We start from the raw sequence: 12,193 nt of genomic DNA, 5'->3' as shown, positions 1-12,193 counted from the left end.
GCAGCATAGAGACAACACACACACACACACACACACACACACACACACACACACACACACACACAAGCTCTAGAGGAGAGATACAGACAGCAACAGCTGGCAAGGAGAGGAGAAGAGGAATACATGGTGTGTGTGTGTGTGTGTGTGTGTGTGTGTGTGTGTGTGTGTGTGTGTGTGTGTGTGGAAAGACGGGGGAAATTAGTAGGGAGAAAGAGGTAGAAAAGAAAGAGAGAGGGAGGATAAAAGGAAAGAGAAAGATGATTAAAAAGCAGACCAATCTCAGTCACATTTAGACTGGATGTTTCAAATAAATGCTTAAGATCAGAGTAGTGCATCACACACACACATGCACGCACGCACGCACGCACGCACGCACGCACGCACACACACACACACACACACAATATGAGGGACTACCCCCTCTACTGGGCTTTTGATTAATAGTATGTTTACTGGGACTACTGTGTGTATGTGTGCGTGTGTGTGGTGTGTGTGTGTGTGTGTGTGTGTGTGTGTGTGTGTGTGTGTGTGTGTGTGTGCGTGTCTGTTGTAGCTTCTGGAGTACATCAGCACTATTTCCTTAGCCTGGGGGTAGTACAGCACTACTGTGTCAAAATAAACACTGCACATCGTCTTGTTATATAACGTGTGTGTGTGTGTGTGTGTGCGTGTGCGTGTGCGTGTGCGTGTGCTCTTCATGATTTATTTACCCAAGAGATGGCAAGCTGTGGTAAGAAATATCATCATTAGGATACACACAAAATTCCAACCAAGTCTTCAAACACTAAATTATGAACAATTACCAATCAAAGTTTGTAAATCTTCATCATTAGATTCGGACTTGAGAGCAACGTTACCCCCGCTGTGTTCAAAATGACTCCTTTATGTGACAAGTAAACAATTAACTGCCAGTGTGCTGCAAACCTCAAACCGTTTGAACAGAGTCTCTAACTGAGCAACTGAGTAGACTCTATTCTGAATGATCCTTTCTACCTTTAATATATATCAATGGAATCTCTCATTGACCTATAGTATGCATTAATTAAAATAACATTACACACACCATATTGGAAATTATGAATGTGGGTTTAAGCATATTTCTATGGATAACGTAAGGAATATAATCAATTGTGACAATTGCCTCGGTTGTACAGTATACACCCCATGTGTATCTTAAAATATCAAAGTCCTTGGCAAAAAAATATAACCAAATATTTTCGAAGAATCAAACTCCTACCTTGCGTGGCGCCTCTCCATCCGTGACCGTGCGCGTAAATCAGTGTAAAAACACAATGACAACCGCTCGATTCACTTGGAAGAAACCCAACTGCTGTAGCCTAGGGCCCGACAGGTACAGTAAACGAAAAACCGTTGCTCTGACAAACATGGGCCCGTATCTCTCCGCGGGAGTGCGGTACGGTACGGTAGGTGTAAAAGGTCTCCGTAGGGTCTTCAATTCTCACCGCACCGATAGGCCCCTGTTGTTCGGGTCAAAATCGGTGCCACCCCTCTGGTGCCATCGTGTCGCGAGTGTCTTTCTCCGTGGGACCGTTTGTGTGAGCTCCTTGTACAAGAGACTTCTAGTGAGCGAGTTAGTCAGCTGTTCTCAGAATGTCACAACCAACATCCAACCTATCGCTGCATTTACTAGCCTGCCTTTCAAAAACCTCTGAACATTTTCATGGACATGGTATGTACTGTATAGGTTATTAATGGAACAGGATATGAGTGTGGGAATAAACTATTACAGTGGCTCAGAATATCTTTTTATTTTTTTCAACAGGATTCTGTTCCCCAACCTAGGTCACTCCATTCCACACCACAGCGTTCTCTCTCTCATAAATAAACAATGCGTGGGCAAACATGGCTTGTTTGGAGACCAAATTAGGCAGCTCATGATTCTTCCTCTCTCTTCCCTCTTTCTATCTCTGACCTCTCCTTTACCCTCTTTTAAAATATTCGATTGAGGACAGTAAGATAATGTCTCAGTAATAGATACATAATAGTCTCAGTCTTAGGCTATCAGTTCGCGGTTCATCATCTCCGCCCCTTAGAACAAACACATTGATTGATTATATTTCTTATTAGTTTGTGTATTATTTTAGACTACTGTACATGCAATATCACGTACAGTACAGTGATGCTTCACATTCCAAGTCTGTTTATATCAGACAAGCCTTTCTCGTGGGAACTAGCTATTGGGAAACAACGTATTTTAATAGGCGTACAGCACAAATCTGATGTCCTCAAAACACAGCCATTTGTTTCCATAAGGTCAAGACTTCACAACAGTGGAACTGAGCTAAACAGTTATTAGTCCGTTAGTCCCAATATTTTCTTTGTGTTAGACAAGGCACGTTAGTAACGTCATAATCTCCCAAGCTCTCTGATGTACTGTATTCATATCTGTGTAATTTAACAAAACAACATGAATTAAGAACCACATTGGCCTAACAAACATAGAAATGCACATCTACTAATCTCAAAGGAAGTTGATGATGTAGTGGATTGTTCGTTTTTCTCCCAGATTGGAGTAGAACTCTCAGGATAGAATCTCCATAGAGTACTCATTGTGATGTCAAACAAATAGCTGTGATGTCATTCATTAACGATGGTGTGAAAGTTCTCATCTTCTCAGATGAAGACGTAGCCTTGGCTTTGTCGTCAAAAATGTTTATATTTTTGGTATTTTAGTCTATTTCTATAGAGAGTTCTTATTTATTTTTTTCTTTCTAAATTGATCTATTTTCATCTTTTTAAGCAAAAATGTGTGAAAAACCAACTATCAGCGACATTGACTTGGACATCCTTCTAACAGCTCATGAGGTGCCCCATTCAGTCCAGGTGGTTCTGAGGAAGGTGGAGTTGGCTGAGTTGGGCCGAGCTAAAAGAGTGAGTTCATTTCTGATTGGTTGCACCTTGTAGGCCTAATAATGCCTAACACCATTGACAATTGTATCAATTACTACTTTGTAAATACTACAATGTTAAAGTACCAAGTGTGGCCTGATAAATTAACCTTTAGTTCATGGACAATGAGGAGGTCATATTGCACTTTTCTTGCTCATCGTAGTCTGTATAAGGTCTAGGCCTCAGTGACTTTGTGTTTTGGACAAAACATTCACTATGGTACACAATTGTTTGGCAGAGAAGTATTCTTTATCATGAGGCATCATATTAGCTTCCTGTTTCTTTATCACATCAGAGTATGATAGTGACTCTTAACCACACTCTCTCTCTTCTCTTCTCTTCTCTTCTCCTCTCCCCTCCTCTCCTCTTCTCTCCTCTCCCCTCCTCTCCTCTCCTCTTCTCTTCTCTTCTCTCCTCTCCTGTCCTCCTAGGACATAGCCGAGAGGCTGCAGGTGATCCTAAATAGTGTGAACAAGGCGTTGTACCGCATGCGCCTGGGCACGGCTGTGGAAGAAGAGGAGGATGACGTGCAGCAGACGGCGTTACAACAGCAGAAGGAGAAGAAGAAGCGGAGCCAGAAGCTAGAAGCCATCCGAACGTTCCTCCAGTCCAGCCTCGACAAGGAGAGTGACCTCAGTGCGGTACTGCAGTGGCTCACAGATATGCGTGAGTAGTGTGCGTGTGTCTGTGTGTGTGTGTGTGTGTGTGTGTGTGTGTGTGTGTGTGTGTGTGTGTGTGTGTGAATTGTGTGCTCAACAGTGGAGGCTCATTGTAATGCATGGTGTTTGATACCATTCCTCCTTCCATTCCATGCATTACTATGAGCCTGTCCTCGATTTCATCCTCCACCAGCCTCCCCTGATACAGACACTATTTCTGCAACCCAAAGTCACCCTTGTCTGTTCTATGCTGCTCTACAGACCAGGAGCTAGAGGAGTTGGAGGATGACGAGGACATCCAGGAGGTGGAAGAGATCACTGAGGAGTGGGTGGAGGAGATGCAGGACAAGATCCACACGTCCATGTCAGACATCCAGGAGTGCATCGTACGCCTCCACCAGCTGTGTGGCTCCCTCTTCGAACTCGAGACCAAGAAGACCAAGAAGAAGGAAACAGGTAGGAGTCGGCTGAAGGGGTTTTGATCCACAAAGCTGTGTGAACCCGCTGAGCTAACACCAGAGGAGTCAGGTGGAGGTAGAAATCGGAGGTCGGGCTTATTGTAATGCATGGATGCATGTCTGATACCATTCCATTCCATGCATTACACTACAATGATTTCTGCCTCCCCTGGCGAACACAGAGACAAGGAAAACAGTGGAATAGTTTTCAGCTCCATTACAATGCAATTATATCAGTTCAACGTAACAGCAACATATTAATAATACATTCTTGGTCACGTGAATCAATACTAAGATGAATGAAATGGATGGATCACATGAATCAATACAATTAATCAACTGAAACTGATTCAAATGAATCACATGACTCAACATGATTTCCATAAACCTTGTCCAGCTGACAACAAGGGCGGGGTGTGGCGTTGGTGGCGGGAGTCCAAGGTGGACGGCAGGACCATCCTGCGTATCCAGGAGCTCCACCCTCCCGCAGTGGACCGCATCCTGATGGACGTGAACCTGGGTACCAAGGCTGCCTCTGACCTGGCCTTCATGCTGGGGGACATGGCCAAGTTCCTGTCCTGTAACAAGGCCATGAGTATGGCCTTCAAGTTTGTTCAGACGGGGCTGCACAACCTGAATGACGCCCTGCAGGAGAGGACCCGCGAGGCTCACAAGATGCAGGCTCAGGTGGACGAGTTGAAGGCCAAGGACTGCAACGCCCTGCTGGCAGACACCAAGGTGAGGTTGAGGTCAGGGTTATTATCATTTGGATGGATGGATAAATTAACTGATTAATGAATGCATACGATACATGTAAGCCTATAGGACATGTAGGCCTCCTAGCACGCACCAAGGTGAGTTAGATGAGTGGATGGATGAACGGATAGATAGACGGATGAATGGAATGAATTAAATACATTAAATTAGAACATTACATGTAGGCCTATTGGAATTTTTCGTCAGATACAATAATTTATGAATAATCAGTGTAAATACATATAAAGGCTAATGAATAAAAAGACAGCATAATGAATAGATCTTGTAGGCCTGTATAAAGTTCTGTTTGCTAGATAAAAGTTCTACTGTATGTATGACCAGATGGAGCTGGAGGGAGGGAAGAGGCGTCTGACCAAGCTGGAGGCAGAGAACTACGGCCTGAAGGAGGAGAACGCTGCTGCACTCTTCCAGATCCACAAGCTCCAGGAAGCCCTGCATAGCTATGGTGGCGCCCCCATCATAGAGGTGGTGGAGCAGGTGATGGAGTTTCCCTACCCCCCGAGCCAACCCCCGCCCAGCAGCCCTTCAGTCCCAGCCAAACCTAAACTACGCAATGGGCCCCCACCACCCCCACCACCCCCACCACCCAAGAAACAGACACCCAAGGAGGCTCCTGTAGTGGTGGAATCAGACCAACCCAAGAGTTTCCCCATGGCTGCCCCTGAGCCGGAGCCCCCAGAGTTGGACGAGGTGGACGAGGTGGAGGAGGAGGTGGAGGAGAGCCCTCCCCCAACCCCTGAAAGTGTGGCTGAGGTGGAGGTCAAGCCTGACACTTCCCCAAATGAGCTGGACATCTTTCAGGCCATGGAGAAGAAGAGTACTGGCCTCCTGGATAACTTCCAGTCCTCCGTGTTCAAGATCATCGAGACATCCCTGAGTGTCAAGCCAGGGGCTAGCGCTGGAGGCATGGCAGGCCAGCTCCAGGGTATGGGCCTGGACGTAGACAAGGCCAACGACGCCATCAAGCTCTACATCAGCCTCCAGAAGACCATTCGCGACTCCTTCAGCAAGCTGACCTCCAAGGTCCATGGCAAGTTCACCGACAGCATCCTGGAGATGCCGTTCAACGATGACGACCTGGAAAAGGTGGGGTTCTGGGACGATTCCAAGAAGACCCCGGGCGACATGCTGAGGGATATCAACAAGATGTTCATACGCCACGACCACGACATCGAGAGTGCGGGGTCTAGCGTGCGCATGCTGATGAAGGACAGCAAGAAGGCCAACGTGTCCACGGCCGGTAAGAAAGGCTTTCGGCGCCGCGTCTCTCTGTCCGAGCTGCTGAGTCAACTCAAGAACATCAACGACATGAGCAAGCAGCAGGCGTGTAAGATGCGTCTGGCCCTGGAGAGCTTGCTGGACATGCACAAGCAGATGCAGAAGGAGCCCAGGACGGAGGAGAAGATTGCGGAGGAACCGGAGGGACCAGAGGAGCAGCCGTCCACCAGTCACGTCTCGATGCCCTCCTCAGACAGCTATGAGGAGGAGGAGGAGGTCAGGGTGGAGGAGAAACGCCCGCGGAGACACCCAGAAAGGCCTGTTAAAGTGGAGAAGAGGGTGAGGAAGAGCCCAATGATGCCTCAGAAGCCCAAGAAGACCCAGAGACTCAGACTGAGGGAGTGTCCGGTTCTGAAGGAGGACCTGGATAGGTAATAGAATTATGATTATAATAATTATTATTTTGGCTTAAGTGTTTACTGTATGGTTCATGATATAATGTTAATCAATTTCCTATCTCATTAGACCACACAGTCCACAGTTTAACAAACAAACAATAAATAATATTTTGCTAATGGGAGTGGGGAAGTTAACACCTCTGTCCAATCAGATCATTTCTTGATATAGGGTTAGGGTTAGGGTTAGTGTGTATTTTTGGGAGCCGTTTTTGGCTTGTGGGCATTAATTTTAGAACTTTCTTTAATAAGGAAAGTGTTCTAGAAACATAAATGCATAGCCTTGGAGAACAGGGTGCACAGTAATGGGAGTGGGGAAGTTAACACCAATACATTGATATTTTGTCTGTGTATTTCTGGGAGCCATTTTTGGCTTGTGAGCGCTAATTTTAGAACTAGTGGCTGAAATGATACAAAAGTCATGTAGCATCTCATTAGGATATATAAGGAATAAGGAAAGTGTTCTAGAAACATAAATGCATAACATTGGAGAACAGAGTGTACAGTTGGCTAGTAGCAGGGGAGGCTGGTGGAGGTAGATCTCGGAAAATTGGACGGGCAGTCAGGACAGGTCGGGACAGCCTGATGCGAATCCTCCACCCCTCAGGTATAAGATGGAGATAGAGGAGGAGGGGGAGAGGATAGAGAAGACGGTGATGGCGGGAGCCACCTTCCAGGTGAGCGTGGCCACTCAGAGGACCAACCTGAGGCAGCTGAGAGAAGCAGCTATGAGCGGGGACATCTCCACAGAGCTCTACGGCATGGCCAAGCACCTGGTCACACAGACCCTGGACACAGACAAGAAGAGGCTGGCCTGCCTGCTACGCAAGTTCATCGCCTTCAGATCCCTGCAGCAAGTCAGGTGTGTTAGTAGTGTGTTTCAGTCTTGGTACAGTTTGATAGCGATTTTCAGTTAATAAATTATTATTAATAATAATAATAATAATAATAATAATAATAATAATAACAATAATAATATATAACAATATCTATACTTCAGGTACAATCTAAATATGCAGCTGCTTGCTGCTCGTGAGTTGAATGACGGGCAGACGGTGAGAGACATGTACATCTTCCTGACAAAGTTGGATGTGTATGAGAAACGGATGTTAGACCGCTGGAGGGCCAAGCAGGCTAATATTGAACACACGCGCAGGACCTGCTTCGCACGTATGCTGTATCTGTTCAGTGAGGTGAGACAGAAAGAGAGCGCACACACAACATTAATATTTATTCAGTTGTAAATACATCGGAGGTGTGTTTACAGTAGCATGATGCAGATACGGTGGTTATTATGATCAACATGATCAAGTTATTACTATGTTATTAATCATAATGTGTTGGATTTACAGTATATAGACAGGATTCAATTTTATTTGTGAATAAAAAAATGCTCCATTATTTTCCATGAAGAATTTGTCAGTGCACAATTTGAATTCACTCCTTGTATTGAATGAAATAAAAAGACATTTCAAATTCACTCGACTGCTGACCTCCTCATCCTCCTCCTCCTGCTCTTCCTCCTCCTCCTCCTCCTCCTCCCTTCAGATTCGTCAGGACTGCAACCTGCACCTGCTGACCCCATTCACGTGCCCCAGTGAGGGACACGCCCACTTTGTGTCCATCCAGCCACGCAGGCCCATATGGTCCCTGGGTTCCAGACACCGCCACAGACCACGCCCCCCTCCAGCCCAGCCCACCCACCATCCGACTCCCCTCAATGAGGCCAGCGCTCTTAGTGGAGCCAGGTACAGTACAAAGACCAGGGAGGGTAGTGGAGGTAGAAATCGGAGGATGGGCTCATTGTAATATTTATATTGTGGGCAGGGTGCACCTGCAAAAGAGGCCTTGGTCTCAGTGTGTTTCTCCTGTATAAATAAAGTTTAAATACAATAATGTATGGAAAACACGTGTGTTTGATACCATTCCTCATTCCATTCCATGCATTACAATGAGCCCGTCCTCCGATTTCTACCTCCACCAGCCTCCCCTGCTAGCCAGTTGGTAGCCACATATGCAGTAACTACTGACATAAGTGATAACTGACCACCATGTTAGCTAACATAACAAGCTACAGAAGCCTAAGAGTGTCAAACCAGTCTCATTACAGTAACCCTGTCCTCCATCTCCCACAGGGAGCTGAGGGGCCAGCTGCCAGCGTTGTGGCGTTGTGACATGACCATGAACAGCATGCAGCTGGGCAGGAAGGTTCCAGCGCTCCCCACCACCGTCCCCTCCTTCCCTCTGCTGCTGGAGATGGACATCAACCACACCCGCAACACCGCGCTGCGCTCTGCTCAGGCCAGGTGCCACCTCAGACTCAGACTCAATGCTGTACACCTGTAGTGCAGGGGAGGCTGGTGGAGGTAGAAATCGGAGGACGTGCTCATTGTAATGCATGGAATAGAATGAGGAATGGTATCAAACATATTTCTCATTCCATTCCATTCCCTCCACTAGCCTCCCCTGCTGCTTTATGCCTCTGACCTTGTTCCTCAGTCTCCCATCTCTGTCATGTTTTTCCAAATAAAACTAACATCAAACAAGAGAGTGGGATTCCAAAGTTGAGATTCAGTGTCCTCTCCCCTCTGTCTCAGGATGGCGGGGGGCCAGTGGCTGCTGGGAAGAGGAGATGTGTAGCGGAGATCTACAGGAGGGGTTCTCCAGAGATGACCCCGCCAGTCCACTGCTCCCTGTTATCATTCATCTGAACCATCAGCCAATAAAGAGAGCTTTGGCTCCAGCCCACGCTTGACACTTCATTTACTTCCTGAATGGTGTCACAGGACAAAAGCCACAGAGTGAACTGCTGCTCCCCCTTTCTGTTTGCTTTGTTCTGCCATGAGCAGAGGTTCGTTGACTGGAGCACATAGGCGAGGGTATGTATGCGGTCCTCTGTGGCTCAGTTGGTAGAGCATGGCGCTAACAACGCTTAGGTTGTGGATTTGATTCCTGCTGGGGCCATATATACTGAAATGTATACACTCACTGTAATGTAAGTCGCTTTGGCTAAAAGCGTCAGCTAAATGGCATATATTATATTTAATTTGCTCAGCTACATTTCTCTCTGACGTCAGTTATTAATAAGAGAGGGCCACAATATCAACCATATCTATACAACAAACTGTAATGTATGCTTAAACAGTGTGTTCACTGTGTACTGTAACACCACACGATGTGCACCCGTCCCCTAACCCCTCTCACACAGTCTTTGTACCAGGGGAGGCTGGTGGGGGTAGAAATCGGAGGACGGGCTCATTATAATGCATGGAATGGAATCAGGAATGGTATCAAACACGTGTTCCTCATTCCATTCTATTAATTACAATGAGCCTCCAATTTCTACCTCCACCAGCCTCCCCTCCTTCGTACTGTACATAGTCCTCATTCACACACAGTTCTCACGACACAATGATTCTTTGGACATGATTGTCTTTAATGATCTTGTTTCTGTAAGGGTTTTATTTCCGGCAACTACAACCATGGTACACATAGCATAATGAGTATATACAGAAATATGCATGTTTCACGATGACTCACATTATTAATGAGCATAATAGGCCTACAGAAATAAATTATACAGTACATACATACACATAATGATTCTCTAAACAAAGTAATCATGTGCTCCATTTAAATTTTTTCTTCATTTGACTACATATGGTATGCTTTAATACTTACTGTTATACAAGTTTAACAATATCATCACAAACTTCATATCTGCTAAAGTTGGACGGGAGAATAGCAGGTGACACTATAGTACACGTTATTCAAATTTGTCACATCCAAACAATGACCTCAGACAGAAGGGCATGGACACAAGAGGGCTGAATCAGGTTGTGAATAAGTCTGTCTTACATGTTAAAAGGAGGTCATTGGCTGGTTTCCCAGTCACAGATTAAGCCAAATCCAGGACTGGATCACACTCTCAATAGAGATTCCCCATTGAAGATGTTCAGTCTAGAATGAGGCTTAATCTAGGTCGAGGGAACCAGCCACATGAGTCTAGAAAACTGCTATTTCATTCCATCATTTAACAACCATGTGGTGGCCCATCTACACACCAGTGGAGGCAGAAATCTGAGAACGGGAATGGAATAAGGAATGGTGTGTTTTTCAAACCACTTCTCATTCCGTTCCATCCATTACAATGAGCCGTCCTCCAATTTCAACCTCCACCAGCCTCCCCTGCTATACACTGTTATCGATGACAAATCCTGAGATGGTGTCAATTTCAGTCCCAATGTGGGTTTTAGTCAGCATCAGAAGTAGCGTGGCACAAGATATGCTTGACATGAGTCACTGTTGACATGACAACAGCAGTCAGACACGTAGGCTAAAGCATAGAGACCTGGAACCATAAATCAGTAGGCTCGGTCAAATTGACCTGGATTCAACACTACAGGCTACATGGCATCAACTCTTAACCGATGAGGATGGTCTCTACATTACTACTTCAGAAACTGCAGGGTTTCTCAATCCTGATTGGCTGATCAGGATTCTGACAGAGAAAGCACACAGCAGATCATTGGGTAACAACATTGAGCCCTCATTGGCCAGGTTGAGTGACTGTGAGTGCTGTCAGACGCCCCAAACTGATGGCAGCTCAGCTGGGTGTCGTCTGACAAACCTTACAGAGAACAGGATGCCTCTGAATTATTAACAATATCATGAAATATTGAAAACCATCTGTAGCGATCATCTAATAGGGTTGAGATGTCACACACTGTTGTGATACAGTGTTCCAGATTACAGTTAACCAGAACACACATAGAAACACTTTTTCCAATTGCATTTTGAGAAGTAGGGCATTTATAGGGCCACCATTTTTAAATAAAGATGTGACAGTATTATACTAATAATAATAATTAGGAATAATTTCTAGTAATGTGGTGGTAAAATCAGTGCACATACAAATCAGTTCACAAGGCATTACATAACATCTCCTCTCACTGCCTGCACTATCTACTCCAGGGGAGGCTGGTGGAGGTAGAAATTGGAGGACGGGCTCATTGTAATGCATGAAACGGAATGAGGAATGGTATCAAACACGTGTGTTTGATACCATTCCTCAATACCATTCCCCATTCCATTCCATGCACTACAATGAGCCTGTCTTCCGATTTCTACTTCCACCAGCCTCCCCTGATCTACTCATATACTATACAGCCACGACCTGCTCTAAACAAGTTGTCATTAGTTTGGGAAAGTTAAAGGATGATATAGTAAATGTACTCAGTAGAACTAGAGGTAGTAAATTAACAAATACTACATGTATAAGTAGTACACACATGATTGACAGCCTGTTATGAATCACATTGTTGTCGTTGTTGTTGCTGTTATTGTTGTTGTTGTTGTTGCTGTTATTAAGGCTCAGTAAGACTCTATAAAGGGCGTAGAGCATGTTTCAGTTATAACATGTCGCAGTAGGCCACAGCAGTGGTTCTCAACCTGTGGTCCGAGGCCCGGCGCGGACCCTGGGATGTTTCTGACCGGTCCCTTAAATTAGATTAGTCAGCTGATCAGACACTGATTCAGTCAGTACTTAAATGCTAGTTTTTATATTTTCTAATGTTCATTTCTAAGAACTGTAGATTGCCAGCCCCTAGACAAGATGATGAACTGCTAAGTGCTAGCTTTGATATAATTCTGTAATTCCACCAATGAGGAAGGACTGTTCTATAGCTTGCCGGTCCGTGGGACATGATAGGTTAAG

This window comes from Argentina silus (assembly GCF_951799395.1).
Source record: "Argentina silus genome assembly, chromosome: 8".
In the NCBI taxonomy this organism is placed as follows: Eukaryota; Metazoa; Chordata; class Actinopteri; order Argentiniformes; family Argentinidae; genus Argentina; species Argentina silus.
Note: the sequence above shows the minus strand (reverse complement) of the source record.